The 11,529-nt window shown below is 40.6% G+C and overlaps 1 long non-coding RNA gene across 1 annotated transcript in view; it reads left to right on the top strand.

Annotated features, from left to right (window-relative positions):
* The first annotated feature begins 1,292 nt into the window (after nucleotides 1-1,292).
* LOC138370704 (uncharacterized) overlaps nucleotides 1,293-11,529 on the top strand; it is a 160,846-nt gene continuing 150,609 nt past the window's right edge. Inside the window, exon 1 of the long non-coding RNA XR_011230220.1 lies at nucleotides 1,293-1,440. This is a non-coding gene — a long non-coding RNA (uncharacterized lncRNA). The remainder of the gene's footprint in view (nucleotides 1,441-11,529) is intronic.

Genomic DNA, 11,529 nt, shown 5'->3' with positions numbered 1-11,529 from the left:
TAACACGAAGGACTCCTCTTCACGAGATTCAATTTTTATAATCTTTTGTTTATGTTCCAAAATCTTAAAATCGATCACAATGTTATGTAGTAGAGAAAAATTGAGTTATATCCAGTTTACGTAAAGCTACGAGTGGTCGAAACCACACTTAGATCCCGGAATGAACTTACGAAGGTTTTTCCACTTAGTGTAGCTACCTGAATACCGACGTAGCCGCCACGAGGGCGCTAAGAAGGAAAAATTCGTAGCTAAGAAGAAAAACCTTCGTAAGTACCTTCGTGAATCTGGCCCCGGGCTCGTAGCACGCGTGCATAAGCATCACTGAGAGAGTATGAGGTTTCTGGCATTTAGCGGATGAGAATTAACGCAAGCACATTTATTTTATCGGTTCTAATTGATTGTCAAATTCTATCCAGACAACTTTCCAAAACAAATTTGCAAATTAAGAGGCATTAGTTCTCCACGGTGAAATTCCCATCACCAGCCTAACTAACTCTTTCATTATACCAAAGTTTGTAATTCTGTCTGTACCCATTTCACAACGTTACTCTCATCACACCATGCACAATCTTACACACACTTTCTCAAACACAAAAGTCATGCCTACACAGATCACTCATTCACACAAACTCCCTCAATAACTCACTGACACAAATTCTCAATTCTCAATCTCACACAAATCCTTCATTTCTCACTACTGCACCATTTTCTTCCCTAACTCACCCAACCACACCTAACGTATCAAAGACTTTCCTTCGTAATTCCCGGACGGAACAGAAATGGTTGGGCGCGTTTCCTATCCCCTTATGCCTCTGTTCACCTAGCAGCGAATAGGTGCCTGAGAGTTAGAGCCTATTGTGGGGTTGCAACTTAGAGAGGGTCTTATTATTCGACCCAGTGAGAGGAGGGAAACGTCGATATAAGCCTAACATGTACTGTATATATAAACTGGCTACCTGTCCCCCGACATAATGAATTATTAATTATTATTTTTAAAGAGCAGTAACAATAATCATAATATAAAAGAAAAGAATGACATCAACACAAAGGTTCCATGCGCCTGCCGCACTTACGTCACACCATCAGCTGATTCCAAACTTTCGAAAGATGTATAAATTCAAAAAACCCTTAATGTTTTCCTTTACGGAAACATAACAGCCTTTTTTAATAATATAATTAACAACAAATATATTATTTATAAATGATTATCAACAGTATAATAATAATATTTAACAAGTCAAAAAGTTAACAGCCGCAGGGTGGGAACAGATTAGTGTCGCCAGTTGGTCGAAGTGTCGAGAAGTGCAATTTATTCGTCGTAAAAATAACAGTTAAAACTTGCATTTGAAAGTGTTATCGGCATAATTATATACTACATAAAGTTGACGGAAGGTCATGTAGCTATTCGCTATGCACGTGAACTCTCGTCAGACAGCCGAGGTAAGCAAATTGTTTGAGAATTACTTGAGTGAGTACTCAAGATGTGACCCCAAGTGGCCGGAGTGCGAGTGACCTGACCCTGTGTCCCTTGTTTATTGGCCTTGATAATTTGCTCGCTTCGCAATTGTGTGCATTTCGCTGTTTTTTGTTATATTCCTCCCGATATATATATAGATATATAGTGTTTGGGAAATACAGCGATATTTGCATTTGAGAGACTAGCCTACGATATAGCCTATCACTGCTATGTAATCTTTCCTTGTTTACAGTAAATGATTATGTTTTTAATTTTCACGCTTCACTGCCGTATTCAAAAGCCATGCGCGACCTATTCATGGTTGTTGTTGATGTTATAGATTCAGCTACTCGGAACAAGTTCCAAGTAGCACGGGCTATGGTGAGCCCGTAACTTACCTGGCACAGGAGCGGGGCAGGTAGCACCGGCTATGGTGAGCCCGTAGTGGACTTACCTGGCACAGGAGCGGTGCCGTCTGTGTGTGCTATTCATGGTTACTGCCTCACTTATATACTTCACGAATCTGTAATGCAGTGGGTGGGGGGTGTGATGGGGAGGGGGGGGGGCTCTGCAGTGGGTGGAGGTGCAAATTATATTTACATATTACTAACCCAACTCTTAAAAAGTATGTCAATTAACAATTTACAAGCTAGAGATTACATTTAAGTCTCTCAGTTCGTTAATTTGCACAGACCTGCACCATAATTTTCATGCGCTATTCGAAAGGAATTACTGATGAGCAGCAGGCATACGTTCATAAATTTGAATTAATAAAAAAACATTCACTTTACACATACAAATTTGCCAATTTATTTATACTTACGTTTACTTAGTTACTCTTACACTCGCATACTCAGGATAGTAAATGTACTGCTCTAATTGCTTTTTAATTGTCTTGTATGCAAATTCACGTAATTGAACCTAGGCTATTTGAAATCCCTATTAAAAAAGCCTAGTGTATAACAAGTCCTATATATTATTATAACAGCTAGCCGAGTTTTGTCAGTTGATATACTTCACGGTTGCAACACTCCACAAAATGACATAGGAGGAAGATATAAAATGTATAATTACATTTAACGCAGGTCGGTACAGAAGATGACTTCTTGCTAGCAGAATTGGACCCTTCTTTACTCACTGGTCATCTTAATTAAGACTTTACCCTACTATGTTTCACGAGAGTGTCATCCGCAAATCGGTCTACAGCCAGGTTTCCAGTTACTGTTGGGTGAACAGCAGCAAACACTAAAGGATCAAGTACCTAAGCGTCCTTCCCTGGTCTGGGATCGAACCTGACAGAAATCGCCCACGAGGCTTGATATGAAATTATATTAATTTTCTTGTAGTATTAAAAAATTGACTTAATTAATTGCATCCAAAAGTCACTAGGCTATCCATTTAGCCTAGCCCGTCAGAGTGCCCCTCACCAAACCCTTAAATCATTGGTTCTTTCATTTCTATTAGTGTAACTGGTATGTACAGAATAATTGTGTGATTAACTTATTTTTATATAATTATTTCGATAAGTATTTACTGTGTAAAATTATTTGTAAGTCCTTATAATGAGTTTTTTGTTAGTATACGAAAGTTTATGTCCATAAGGCTTCTTGAGGAGACCTACAATGTATAAAAATAATATTTTACAAACTCCTGGAACTATATATGCCCGAATTTCAATATGACGATGTCAAATTCATTGCGTTACTCACTATACATATATCTGTGGTCAGTGGTTCAAGATCCTCAACACCAGCAAGTCTTGAGAAATGTATTTTACCTTTCACGACACTGAGAAGTTCCTTCTCTTGATGACTAGTGATACGAGACATCTCTCTAGGCTGACCTCAATATATTTCCCATCCGTTTGTAGTACTTATTTTGATGCTACATATGCTTGTTTGTCCTCGTGTACAGTATCTGATAACTTCCGCTCCGAGATAGTGGGGCTTGTCGTACTTCAGCTTATCTTTTAATCACAAGTTATACTGGATGCAGGCCTACCCTCCCCAGTGGTCTTGGACAAACAAGAGGTAATAATTGTATTGACATTCCGTACAATATTGACAATTGTATTGTACTTTAATCTGGCACATACATGACAAAAGCAATAATAAGACACCAGACGTTAGTGGGCTCAGATACAACTTGGGAAACAATGCCATATATATATATATATATATATATATATATATATATATATATATATATATATATATATATATATATATATATATATATATAATGTCGTACCTAGTAGCCAGAACGCACTTCTCGGCCTACTATTCAAGGCGCGATTTGCCTAATAAGCCAAGTTTTCCTGAATTAATATATTTTCTCTAATTTTTTTCTTATGAAATGATAAAGCTACCCATTTCATTATGTATGAGGTCAATATTTTTTTATTGGAGTTAAAATTAACGTAGATATATGACCGAACCTAACCAACCCTACCTAAGCTAACCTAACCTATCTTTATAGGTTAGATTAGGTTAGGTAGCGGAAAAAGTTAGGTTAGGTTAGGTAGGTTAGGTTGCCGAAAAACAATTAATTCATGAAAACTTGGCTTATTAGGCAAATCAGGCCTTGCATAGTAGGCTGAGAAGTGCGTTCTGGCTACTAGGTACGACATATATATATATATATATATATATATATATATATATATATATATATATATATATATATATATATATATATATATATATATATATATATATATATATATATTAACTGTCCAATAATGTGCGTTTTTCGATTATTTTATCACTAGGCTTGGGAAAAACTCTTGCGTCCCAGTTTCTGAACTTAGAACTCCCGATAATCCGTCCAACTGTATCATCCCATAACCTCGGTCATATTTATTAAATAATTAAGAAGTATACTCTTCCTGCAGTTAGCTAACATACCCACTGAATGCCAGTATAAATAACAGAGTTGATTCAACACACCACTCGCAAAGCCGGTAAATTATTGACTCGGTCAACCATAGCGCTTAGAGTGGTTAAAATCAGTGTTAGGACGTCCAATTATCTGAGAACCAAAAATGGCTCCCTTAATGCCCACGGATGTTCAAGTTTAAGTACGTTTAGTGAGACGATAAGATACATCTCAAAGGGATAGAGTAGTTTAGGCTATTTCTACCCTCGCTCACGGATGTGTTTCCAACAAATAATTTACCATTTGGAAACTGCTGAGTCTGTCTTCATTACTATCACGAGGCTGCTGACTCAAGCGTCCTTGTTGATTCAGCATTTGTGTCCGTCCTTCACCCGGGAGCTTCTCTTGAATCTTGTGTCGTTCTCACTGTTATCCACTCCCTGTGGCACTGTAATCATCCACCCTGTGGCACTGTAACCATCCACCCTGTGGCACTGTAACCATCCACCCTGTGGCACTGTAATCATCCACCCTGTGGCACTGTAATCATCCACCCTGTGGCACTGTAATCATCCACCCTGTGGCACTGTAATCATCCACCCTGTGGCACTGTAATCATCCACCCTGTGGCACTGTAAGCACTGTTTCATCCTACTCTCTTTTAAGTTAACTAAGAGTAAACGGCCTGTCTGATACGTGGCTCTTCAACTTCAAAGTAATTAAACATCCTGTTAGGCTCTATTGATTCATACAAGTGTATGATGCCTATAATGGGATTACAACAGTTAACCAATGTGCACTAGGCCTATATATGCAAGCAGGACCGACCAAACAGGATGCAAATAGGCAGCTTAAATGAATGAAGCCTGTTATTTTGTTTGCCAGTGACAGGTTTGGCGTAGGATGATCGTTCTTAGCTCTGATGCAACTGACGTTATTTTTATTACGGGCTCACCATAGCCCGTGCTACAGGGACATTGCGTTCCGAGTAGCTAAATCTAAAACAACAACAACTGACATAATTCTCGTGATTGATGTAAACACCACAAACAGGTGCAGGCGATGAGTCATAGAAGGTGAAGGGACGACGACGTTTCGGTCCGTCTTGGACCATTCTCAAGTCGATTGTCTTGAGAATGGTCCAATCGACTTGAGAATGGTTCAGGACGGACCGAAACGTCGTCGTCCCTTCACCTTCTAGTGTGTGGGTAATATCATATATGCCCGTTGCACAGGTATGAAAGGTGCATACTGCCAGGTGTGGGAGACAGGTGTATATGGGTGATAGGTGTATACAGGTGTAAACCTCCTCTGACTTTGGACAGGGGTATCGCAGGTTTGTACCAACCAGATACAGATACCTGATTAACCAGGCTGTGATACATACGCGTCCAGCAGCCTGGTTGATCAGTCAAGCAACCAAGAGGCCTGGTCGAGGACCGAGCCGCGGGGACGTTTAGCCCCGTAATTATCGCAAGCACTGTAAGCACTCTTGCCACAATTGCCACAAACGACAATGTGGCAATTCTCCCCCCCCCCCCACCTGTGGCATAGCTGTACAATCCGCACAGGACGGATCTGGGGTGCATAATAAATCGTTTAAATTAAATTCCAGTGATGCTGTGCGATTTATTATTTTTTTGAATTGGCTGGGTAGGCTACACACCACCGCGCTGAGGGCCCTGTTCCCGTCTGGACGAGTAGCCATATCTATAATTCTATCTTTGGATTTAAAGTTATCTTTCCTCATTTTGCTTGCTGTGGATGCCTCCTCAACGTAATGTAATTCAACTGCTGAGGTCCTTGCTATCCTGCTTTTAAGATAACAGAAATGCTGGTAGGCTACATGGGCAATAGAACAAGGAGGGAAATTATGCGGGTACATTGGTAGACTAACAGCAGAACAGAGGGAAACGATGCGGGTAGCACTTCGTATTTAAGCCGCCTCTCACGGGTTTGGTTGAGTGGGACTCGTAAACGGATTAATAAAACAGTTTAGACGAGGCGAGGCAGTTTAGACTCATAGTTATGAGTCTGATATGAAACTCCAGTGTGCGCTCTTGTGCCTAAACGACCTTGTATAATCTATGCTTCATATCCAACTCTACTCAGGATGCCTCGATCTATCATGTTGGTCAGGACTCGCTATGTCATACAATGAAGGAGAGGGTTAAGTTTTTAGTTTAGTTCATTTATTATGCACCCTATACTCATCTTGTGGGCGGTAGTGGAAAGGGTTACAGAGGCACATAATGGGCTCAGGGACTGAACCCCACAATTCATTTAGCTAAGCAAGTTACAATCTTGATGAGCTAGTTACAAAATTCAGTATAAGTCGTCACGTCATAAATGGGTTCGAGATCGACCACAAGTACAGTTTCTAAAATAAGCAACAGACATATGTGGAGAGCTAGTGTCACAATTGATATGTTTGTCCACTCATTGGTGATTTGTATGAGGAAGTCGCGGCCCCTCACCTGTTGGGAATGATCGACTTGAGAATATTCCAGGACGGACCGAAACATTAAATCTTTGGATTTAAACTTATCTTTCCTCAATTTGCTTACTGTGGATGCCTCCTCAACGTAATGTAATTCAACTGCTGAGGTCCTTGCTATCCTGCTTGTAAGATAACAGAAATGCTGGTAGGCTACATGGGCAATAGAACAAGGAGGGAAATTATCGTCCCTTCACTTTCTAGTGTGTGGTCTGGTCAACATATTTCAGCCACGTTATTGGGACTCCTCGTCTGCTGTTGGGAATAGGCTGTCTTTCAGACAGGGAAGGGTGGCTCAAATAGGAGCAACCCTGTAGGTAGGTCTTATCCTACGGGTCCTACTGGGGTAAAAACAATAAAAACTCCAGTAGGCCTACTTATCCATTCGAGGCAGATCCTATTTAGGCTTACAGCCAATTTGTTTTTCATTCGTATATTTGTCCAAGCTAATCTTAAAAACATCCACTATTGTTTTAGGCTTATTGACACCACTTGGCATATTATTCCATTCATCCACAACTCTATTACAAAATAGTTATAACCTACGCATATAGTCTATAAATGTAAATTTGTTCAATTGAAACTAATTGTGAACATTTTCTTATTAATTTCATATTTTTAACAAGAGGGCAGAGTAAGTTAAAAGCTGCTCACCAGCCCATGTATGACATGGCGAGGACACCCTTCTCTAGAAGGGAAGTGGCGATAGGGCGAAGTTCGTATTGCGGTGATAACAGTGAAGCAGGTTACAAGGGCCACGAACTGTACTGAGTATGGAAAGGACTCCACGTGACCTTGGGAGTGAAAGCCTGTGTGTGTAAGAGTACCTGAACTCAGCTAAGTCACATTGGTGAAGAAAGATTTGACCTGAGTACGAAGAAACAGTGTAGGTGAGGTTAATGTGAGAAGACACGAATTAGTGACCGTGGCGCAGTGGTAAAGCCTGGCGCTCGCGAGCATTTTGGCCTGGGTTTGTATCCCGGCCGGGCCAGATTGACTGGGTGCCAATCCTTAATTGTAGTCACGAGAGAGAGCATGAGAGAGTTGTGTAAGTACAAATCTGTGGTATTTTTTTTCGTAATTTTGCCCCGAGGGGCGAGTTTATTGGGCAGCGCCACTCATCCTGTAAGTGGACATACCGCCATAGCAGCATGTACAACAGTCCCCAGTAGGAAGAAAACCCGCTGGATTGTTCATCCTGGCACTTGTACCCAGACACAGCTGGGATTTGCTTAACTGTCTGAAGTGAACAGCTTATCAAACAAGAAGATTAACATTTGTCAATCCTTAAAATCTTACGTTATCTTGCGGGTGCAAAATGGGGGGAAACCTTTTAAGAACAGTATACTTGACAAATAGTATTTTCCTAACTCAATGAGGGGTTTATTAGTCTACACATATTTCTAATGACTCTTAGGTGTTCACATTCTCTCAGGTAGTGGTCAAGGCGGTGTCCATCACCCTCACGACAGATTCTGCAACGTCGCTGCTCAACTGTTGTTCCCATTCCGGAGCTGCTCTGCAGAACTGGGCTGTAAGCCTAGTGCAGAAAGCTGAGTTGCAGGGGGACAAATATTTGTTGCAGGCTCGATTGCTCGTATGTAAATGATATAATGTGGACGTATGGCCGGTAGTGCTGGCTCAGGAGGCAACCCATGTCAGTAGAGCTCCTAAGTAGGCTTATGGGTGTAGGACGGCGTTGTGAGAAAACAGCTTAGGTGTAGGCCTAGCTGAGAGAGGAAGTGGGGAGGGTTGAGTGTGTATTAGCCCTAACTCTCCCTTTCCTGGCGGTCTCCATGGTGCCTTAGGCCTAAGATAAAACAAAGATAAAAGAACCCTAAAGTACTCTCCTGCTGAACTCTATGACTCATGGCGAGAACACTTAATCATTTTCTCGGAAGACTAAAGCTGTATGTACTCACCTAGTTGTGCTTGCGGGGGTTGAGCTTTGGCTCTTTGGTCCCGCCTCTCAACCGTCAATCAACTCTTGTACAGATTCCTGAGCCTACTGGGCTCTATCATATCTACATTTGAAACTGCGTATGGAGTCAGCCTCCAATACATCACTGCCTAGTGCATTCCATTTACTAACTACTGTGACACTGAAAAAAATTCTTTCTAATGTCTCTGTGGCTCATTTGGGTACTCAGCTTCCACCTGTCCCCTTGTTCGTGTACCATCCCTGTAATAATCCATCCTTGTCTACCCTGTCAATTCCCCTGAGAATTTTGTATGTGGTGATCATGTCTCCCCGAGCTCTTCTGTCTTTCAGCGACGTGAGGTGCAGTTCCCTCAGCCGCTCTTCGCAACTCATGCCTCTTAGTTCTGGGACTAGCCTAGTGGCATAACTGAACTTTTTCCAGCTTCGTCTTGTGTTTAACAAGGTATGGGCTCCATGCTGGGGCCGCATACTCCAGGATTGGCCTTACATATGTGTATACAAGGTTCTGAAGGATTTCTTACACAGGTTTCTGAAAGCATTTCTCATGTTAGCCAGACTTTGCATACGCCGCTGATATTATTTTTATGTGGGCTTCGGGAGACATGTTTGACATGATACCAATTCCTAGATCTTTCTCTCTGTTCGTTTCGTGAAGGACTTCATCTCGAATTCGGTACCCAGTGTCTGGCCTCCTATTTCCTCCCCCTAGTTTCATTACCTTACATTTACTTGGGTTGAACTTTAGTGGCCATTTGTTGGACCATTCATTCAGTTTGTTTAGGTCATCTTGTAGCCTCATACTATCTTCCTCTGTCTTAATTCTCCTCATATTTTTTGCATCATCAGCAAACATTAAGAGGAACGAGTCTATTCCCTCTGGGAGATCAATTACATATATCAGGAATAGTATAGGCCCAAAAACTGATCCCTGAGGGACTCCACTGGTGACGCCTCGCCAATCAGAGACCTTACCCCTCACAGAGACTCTATCTTCTGTTGCTTAGGTACTCCCTTATCCAGTAGAGTACCTTCCCATCTCCAGTTTGTACACCAGTCTCTTATGTGGTACTGTGTCAAAGGCTTTCTGGCAATCCAAAAAATATGCAGTCTGCTCAGCCCTCTCTTTGTTGCCTCAATCAATCTTGTGAGGCATGATCTGCCATCCCTGAACCCATGCTGACGTTTTGACACAAAGTTCTTCAGCTCAAGATGTTTCACTAATATGTATGTAAGTATGCATATACTGTGTATATAATATATATATATATATATATATATATATATATATATATATATATATATATATATATATATATAATATATATATATATATATTGGTGTATACTAGCAGCAGGTTTTCTTTTATGCGTGTCTCATTGAATATGACTGCATATTCCGTAATTTACTATTTTCTGATTAAGGGCTTCTATCCCTCTTACTAATGCTCTTGCATCAGGGTTTAGCTGGAAGAGGAGTTCACCAAAAGTCATGTTGTTTTCAAGGTGAAGAAAAGAATTGAATAACTGAAGAATATATTACACTTATTATAAATTCGTACGACGTTTAATAGTTGCATATTGTCCTGGGGACCATTCAGGCTTGTTCGCATTTGTGTTCCTCACGTGTGCCCCAAAGAATGAGGTGATTTGGTAAAATGCTATGCCCAAGATTACTATCCGAGTGCCGGCGGTGGGGTGGTTCAAATAGCTTAGGCTATCACCTCATTATGTCCGGTCGTGATGGTCAAGTGGATTAAGGCGTCTTGTACATACCAGTTGCGTTGCTCCTGGGAGTATGGGTTCGAGTCACTTCTGGGGTGTGAGTTTTTAGTTATATATATATATATATATATATATATATATATATATATATATATATATATATATATATATATATATATATATATATATATATATATATATATAACTAAAAACTCACACCCCAGAAGTGACTCGAACCCATACTCCCAGAAGCAACGCAACTGGTATGTACAAGACGCCTTAATCCACTTGACCATCACGACCGGACAAAATGAGGTGATAGCCGAGGCTATTTGAACCACCCCACCGCCGGCACTCGGATAGTTATCTTGGGCATAGCATTTTACCAATGGTCCTGGGGACCATTCAGGCTTGTTCGCATTTGTGTTCCTCACGTGTGCCCCAAAGAATGAGGTGATTTGGTAAAATGCTATGCCCAAGATAACTATCCGAGTGCCGGCGGTGGGGTGGTTCAAATAGCCTCGGCTATCACCTCATTTTGTCCGGTCGTGATGGTCAAGTGGATTAAGGCGTCTTGTACATACCAGTTGCGTTGCTTCTGGGAGTATGGGTTCGAGTCACTTCTGGGGTGTGAGTTTTCAGTTGCATATTGTCCTGGGGACCATTCAGGCTTGTTCGCATATATATATATATATATATATATATATATATATATATATGCAGAATAACCACATATGAAAAATAGAAAATGCTTAACGCGTTTTCGGCTAATTCGCCTTCATCAGAGCAAAGTAGAATGACCCTTTTTAAGTAGAAAGTAGAAAGTAGAAAGACCCTTTCTACTTTGCTTTCAAAGTAGAAAGGTTCTACTTTGCTCTGATGAAGGCGAATTAGCCGAAAACGCGTTAAGCATTTTCTATTTTTCATATGTGGTTATTCTGCATACTTGGATCAGTGTTTTTGTGATCATTGTTGCATATATATATATATATATATATATATATATATATATATATATATATATATATATATATAT

This window comes from Procambarus clarkii, chromosome 33 (genome assembly GCF_040958095.1).
Source record: "Procambarus clarkii isolate CNS0578487 chromosome 33, FALCON_Pclarkii_2.0, whole genome shotgun sequence".
In the NCBI taxonomy this organism is placed as follows: Eukaryota; Metazoa; Arthropoda; class Malacostraca; order Decapoda; family Cambaridae; genus Procambarus; species Procambarus clarkii.
Note: the sequence above shows the minus strand (reverse complement) of the source record. Positions and strands in the feature narration are given on the sequence as shown.